Genomic DNA, 7,045 nt, shown 5'->3' on the forward strand with positions numbered 1-7,045 from the left:
TATCAAAAGAGATCAAAGATTGTACGCTTGAGTTTCCGATCTCAATCGTCATGTCCTCCTCCTCACCAAGATCAAGATTATCAATAGCCTCCTCCAAATCCATATGGAAAAAATAAAATCAGTGAATCAAAAAACAAAAAAGAAGAAAAAAGCGAACAATAACAAACTGACCAAGGCGGTAGAGAACCCTAATATCGAGTAGAAAAGAGAACCCTAATACCGGGTAGATTATTTTAACTATAATAATTAATTCATTTATTTATGATTTTAATAATAAAAAAACATGTGATTGATATAATTGTAATTTTAAAAGAAACTATAGATTTTATCATCCGGTTAGTTAAGTAAAGTTAGGGGTTCGACCCTTGACGTTTGCGAATAGTGCAAACTGAATTGAGAAGATCTCCCTAGCCTAGAGACAGGCATGGGTCAGGCCGAGTCGAATTTTCAGTCCACCCAACCCCACTCAAAAATTTAAATCATCCACCCGACCCAAACCCTAACCCAAAAAATATCCCCCTTCCACTCAAACCTGACCTGATTTTTTGAGTGAAAATTTGAACTTGATCTAAAATAATATATTTATTAAAAATATTATTTTTATTCAATAAAATTAGGGATTTAATTGAAAAAAAAATATAGAGAGGATTATTATTGCAATCATCTCTACATATATAAGGTAAAATTATAATTTTTTTGGGTAGGGTATTTTTCACCCTAAGCCAAACCCAACCCGACATGAACATAACTTTAAAAAATCCGGCCCGAACCCAACCCGACATGAACATAACTTTAAAAATCCGGCCCGACCCGACCCGAATCCATAATTTTTAAAAAAATTAGATCCGATCGGATCGGGTTGGAACCCGTCGGATTTGAATCCCATGCTCATCTTTATCCTTGCATCTACATATTCTATCTAGATTAGTCAATTAAAGGTTAACGACACAATTACGAAACAATAAAACCGCGAGTTGCTCATTGTTTAAAATTAAAATCCTTACCAGGTTTTTTTTAATCCAATGGAGGGTTGGGTCGATTTTTACTGGTCAAGCAAAGTGGTACATATAAAATATCTTATAGTCACATTTATTTCTAATCAAGTCTAAAACTAAATTGGATTAAATTTATAAACAAATAATATATTTTAATATATTTTTTAAATATATATTATTTAAATTAAAATTTTTTAAAATATAAAATTTCTTATAATTTGAATTAGCACAAGTGGATTTAAACTAAAATTTATACTAAGAAAGAAGGAATAGGACAAATATGTTAATACCATCATTTTAATTAATAACTAATACGCTTAGTGGAAGAATCATTTTCTTTTAGAACTTTACATTACCTACATAAGTACCTTATAGTTTCAGATTTCAATCCCTCTAAAAAATTACATATTAATTATTAAATAATTTAAATTTAAAAGGCATGTTGATCGAAGTGTTTATGGTGTTGTCTAATCAAAATACATGCCCTACTTCAAAGCATAAAATTAAAAGTTGTATAAACTAGGGTAAAGTACACATAGTCCCGCAACTATAGTGAGTAGCTTTGTTAAGTTCTCTAATTACAAAGAGTTACAAAATAGTCCTCCGGTTATAGGAAATGGTTTTGTTAAGTCCCTAACTATTAAAAATTATAAAATGATCACTCGATTATTCGTATGTTTTAAACTTTTCATTATTCGTTAAAAATAATTTATGGTAGTCTGAGTTGGACGTTAACTTACTAATTGAGATATGATAAAAATATGATCTTACAATCTTAAATAACAAAAAATTATGAGATCATAATTTATCATATCTCAGTTAGTATGTTAATGTTCAACTTAGACGACTGTCAATTTTTTTTAGAAAAATGGACGAGTTTAAAATATATGAATAGTCAGGTGAAAATTTTATAACTTTTAATAGTTGGGAGACTCAATAAAATAGTATCATATAGTAAGGAACCATTTTATAACTTTTAATAGTTGAGAGACTCAATAAAATAGTGTCATATAGTAAAGGGACCATTTTATAACCTTTATAATAGTTGAGGATCAACAAAGCAACAACCTATAGTGGCGGAAAATTTACGTACTTAGCCCTATAAACTAATCAATTGGTAGCTGTTAGAAAGTTAACTAAAATGGAATGAGAGAAATGCTAAACATGCCATTTTTGGAAACTATTCCCACGCTTGCTTTTTCTTTCTTCGACTGTACATCAAACTCTAACAGACACTGCCATGTGCATCGAACTCCTTGATGACTAAAACACCCCTGCAAGTGGGACCGTACCATCGACTTAAATAGCCGCAAACTGGTAACTGAAGGTCCATCTCATCTCATTCGTTGCTAGCCCTACCTCTTTCTCTTCTTGTGTCGTCAACCCTAGCTTGAACCCTAATGGCATACATGAGGGCCAACACTTTTGTATTTTCTTTGTTCATATTTCTACTTTTGCAGCAACATTTTGACCTGATATCCGCATCACGAGGCCTGGGAAAGCCAACTGCTTCTTCCCTCAATCTTGATAGGTTTACTATAAATCGTTACAAGAAGACTGAAACGGAAGCTTTTCGACCCACAAGTCCCGGCCATAGCCCCGGTGTTGGCCACTTAAACCCCCCGTCTGCCCGTCCGTAATGGAGTCATGTCAACTCTCAATCTCTTGCTAATGTATTTTCCTAGTTGCCTCTGCTTGGTTACTGGGAAAATTAAAGGAAACAAGAAAGTTGAGTGATTGAATCGATGTTTACGAAGATACTTCCTTTGCAAGTGCTTAATTTCTGCGGTCTTGCAGCTCTAGTATGAGCTAGGATCGGTTTTTTACCCTTATCTCCTTTTTTATTAATTAATTTGGCTCATTATATATATATATATATATGAAGAAGTCATCCTTTTATTTGTAAATGTACTAGATTCCTAGTACATGAGGTTTTTTGATTATGCATGGGTGTTTTCTATTTTTCTGATGACATCTAGTAATATCTGATTTCTTCTCGGATATTGGATTTTCTTTTCGGTTATCCTTCCTGTTTTCAAGGCTTCACTTTAATTAATCTAAAACGATTCAGGTCACACATTTAAATTTAGTAGGTGAATCTCCCAATAGAAATTTTGTGTATTCACAAAACTGATTATCACTTGAATTAATCCAGCTATTCGGATATTGGCTTTGCTGACAAATTAACTGCAAGGACGTACTGTTTATGGACTGGATCGCATTATAATCTAATTCCAAAAGGGTAAATTATTAATTTCATCACTCATCTTTACTCTTAATTTTATTTTAGTCCTCAACTTTTGAACTATTTCAATTTGATCACTTTATCGTTAAATAATTAACGACGTCCATACATAAAAGGACACCAAAATCATACTCTTTTGGGACCCCATAAAACCCATTTTTATTTTTTTCTTCATTTTCCTATTTTATTCTTTCTTTTTCTTGATTTCTCTAAATTTATCTAGATTCTAACCATTACTTGTCATAATCAGCTACCATCGATCATCACATATAGGGATTGATGAGTACCAAAATTTTACATCGAACTTGTTTCGGCCTCCTAAACTTGAATCATGTGTTTGTTTAACACAAAGTACCCTAAAATTCATGAATCTACCATTGCACATTTTGGCCCCTTGTTCTCCAATCTCCTCCCTCCATCATTGGAAGAAGTTCAAACGAAGATATGTTGCTCCCTGTCCTAAAAAGGACATATCCACTGTTTGGGATCTTTGAATTAAGGCCCTGATCATCAGAGATCTTTTCTTCATCTTTTTCATTTTTTATATCAACTACTTTTTGATAACTTCTCTCTCTCTTTTATTTTAATTTCTCTTAGGTTCATCCACCCTCTCAATTTTTTTTAACATGTTGAAAAATTATTGTCTTACATGATGGATCGTTTTCCCAAAACATCGAGGTTATTTTATGTCAGTTCAATCTTCTCATGAACCTGAACATCCATTTGTGGGACTTAACCTCTATATCATTATGGTTCATGGAGAGGCTTGAATGCTTACCTTATTCTACGTACGAAAAGGGGGAAGGGGTAACCAAAATATGGAGCTAGCTTGCTTCTATTGGTGGCAGGTATAGTGGAATTATGATGGTTTCAGCATTGGTCAAGCACCATATTTATTGGCACATGTAGAGTAAAAAAAGATGTGGATAACATGTGGCTTTCTCATTATGAAAAACCAACCACGTCACTTGAGTGTTTTTGATTTAACACTCGAGTAACCAACACAAGAGTAATGTTAAAGTTGAGTGGTTAAATTAAGAATTTTAAACTTTAGTGACCAAAATAAAAATGGAAGAAACGTTAGTATTGAAATTTACAATGTACCCTTTCAAAAATGATATTCAAAGTTTTGGTCTCAAACCACTAACTTGATTTTCTACGTTAATAAAATATTATATATATATATATATATATATATTTTCATATATATTAAACTAAACAGAGATTGGCCACCTCAAATAATTTTTTTATTAAATTTATATTGGACCGGATAAACCACCTAAATCAAAGATAAATATATCATAAAATATTTCTTGTTACCCTTTAATTTTTTTTAAAATAACTAATAATTTTCATATATATATATATATATTACAACGAATTTTTGAGTTAACATTTGAGTGTTGACTTGCGAATTTATTGAATGGATTTATTATAGCATGGAGGTCTATTGGTTCAAATTTGAGTTAAATCGGATGATAACTTTCCCTTATTAGAGATAGAAGGATGATTTTTGAGCTTAGGATGAAATAAGAGGGACATAGAGTGTAAATTTCCCATTAAGAAAAACATGGCTGATATGAGGAAATTTTTAGTTGATTTCAAGTGTTTTTGGAAGACATGCAAAATACCTTTTTTTCCTTTCTCTTCCCAAAGGTTTTTTCTCCTATTTCTCTTCATCTTTGTTTATTCATTCTCTCTTCATCCAATCTAGGGAACTTAGATTGAAGGCTTTATCTTTCTTCATCATCACCACTCTATCCAAAAATCAAAAGTAAGATTCATGATCATCGGATCATAAGCTTCAAGATGAGCTCACCATTTTCTTTAATGGTGGAAATAAGCTCATTTGGAGGTTTGGGAGAGTTTGAGGTAAAAAAAGCTTTCTCTCATGGTTTCCATATGATTTTCCTATTATTTGGTTATTGTTTAACAACTAGTTCTCTTTCTTCCATGTTGGAATCATTTATTAAGTTTTGGTTGGTGGAAGAGTGGTGTAAATCCTCCTGCCCAAGATTAAGATCAATGAAAGGTTAGCTCTTAGAGGATCTATAAAGGTATTTGTGTAGTTTGGAGGTTGAGATAGCATATATTAACTATTTCCTACTACTTGTACGTCATTTGCATGAGTTTGCCTACTTTTATGAGATGGTGAAGAATTTGGGGTCTTGGATGCTTAGAAATCATTATGGATTTGTGGGTGTTATATTAGTGTAAAAATGATGTATAATGACCTATAATGAGTTCCTTAAGCTTTAATAACCAACATAAACATTAAAACAATTGTATGAGAGTGAGTATTGGGGTGTTTCCTAAGTGAAACAATGTATTTATGGGTTATACTATCGATACTATATGAAAAAAATGTAAATATGGGTAATTTTTCACGAGTAGTACCGATACTCCATAGGGTGGTATTGATATTACTCGTTTGAAAAGTAAGAAGGATGATTTTTGGGTAGCTTTAAAGCTAAAATTGATACTTATACTCGAGGGAGTATCGATACTACCTGATAGAGTATTGATACCATATATAAAATATTGATACTAAGGGTATTTTAGAGGACTTTTGGGCTATTTTTTATACCAATACTCAGGGAGAGCACCGTTATCATATGGTAGTCATTGACACCTATGTAAAGATATCAATACCACTAGTGATGATTAATTAGTGGAATTTGAGATATCTAATAAACTCGAGAGTGATAATTTTAATAGTGATTGAGATTGAGTAATTAGCTTAGGTATAGAAAATTACTAAAATGCTCTTATGAGGTTTAAATTTCTAAATTGCCCTTATAAACCTAAGTATATAAAATAAATTATACTAGTAAGAATTTGAGTTGCAAAGTGATTGAATAATGATGTGAGACTCAAGTGAGAAGCCTAGAAACATTGTAATTAGTTTATTACGGAAAAATATAATTTAAGGTCTTTCTACTTCAGTTATTGAATGTCTAAAAGCCATTTCCAGAGCATTTAGAATCATTTAGGTCATATAGTTGCACGTGGTGGAAAATTTTTGTTGCAACGTAAATTTATTGATAAAATTGATGTTGTTGAAAGAAAGGATCTTGTGGTTGTGGTGTTGTGCAAATAAGGAAAGTAACCGAGGCGAAAAGCTTTGTTGTACCATTTTTTCTAACATGTTCTTAATCCCAACCAATGTTTCTAATCTCTTATTTATATCTTTGACAAGTCAATTATGCTAGTAAATATCAATAAAAACTCATATTCTAACATATCATTCAAAAACTCATTTTCTTAAATCTCAATTATTTCATTAATCTCTTAGATTTATTTCTTGTTTTATCGTTAACCCTCTATGATGCTCAATATTTAAAAAAACAAACCAAAAACGAAAGGAAAAACTTGTCATATGGATCTTTAGCTTTGGCTATGGAGGAGAGCTCTTCCACGAGAAAGAAGGAGAGAAAATAACTTAGGTTTCCCCCCCTTTTCCATACTTTAATACCTTATTAAAATGAATATTAAATTTATTTCCCTTTAAAAGACCAAAATGTCGTCTTCACTTATCTATTGTTACAACTAAGTCTCAAACACTATTTCAAATCATTTTCTCATCTTTTATCATTTATCCAAATAAATCCTCAAATTTTAAATCTTTTAAGTAAAGTCACTAACCTGATATTTGGGGTATTACAATTCTCCCTCCTTAAGAAAATTCGTCCTCGAATTTAAAGACTTTATGCTTTTACCATAACACTTCAACTAGAGAAATTCTTTTGTTACACAGTTTCTTGATTTCTCGAGTCCAAATCCATATTGGTTCTTTTTAATAAAT

The sequence above is a fragment of the Hibiscus syriacus genome, unplaced genomic scaffold (genome assembly GCF_006381635.1).
Source record: "Hibiscus syriacus cultivar Baekdansim isolate YM2019G1 unplaced genomic scaffold, ASM638163v2 tig00004013_pilon, whole genome shotgun sequence".
Lineage (NCBI taxonomy): Eukaryota > Viridiplantae > Streptophyta > Magnoliopsida > Malvales > Malvaceae > Hibiscus > Hibiscus syriacus.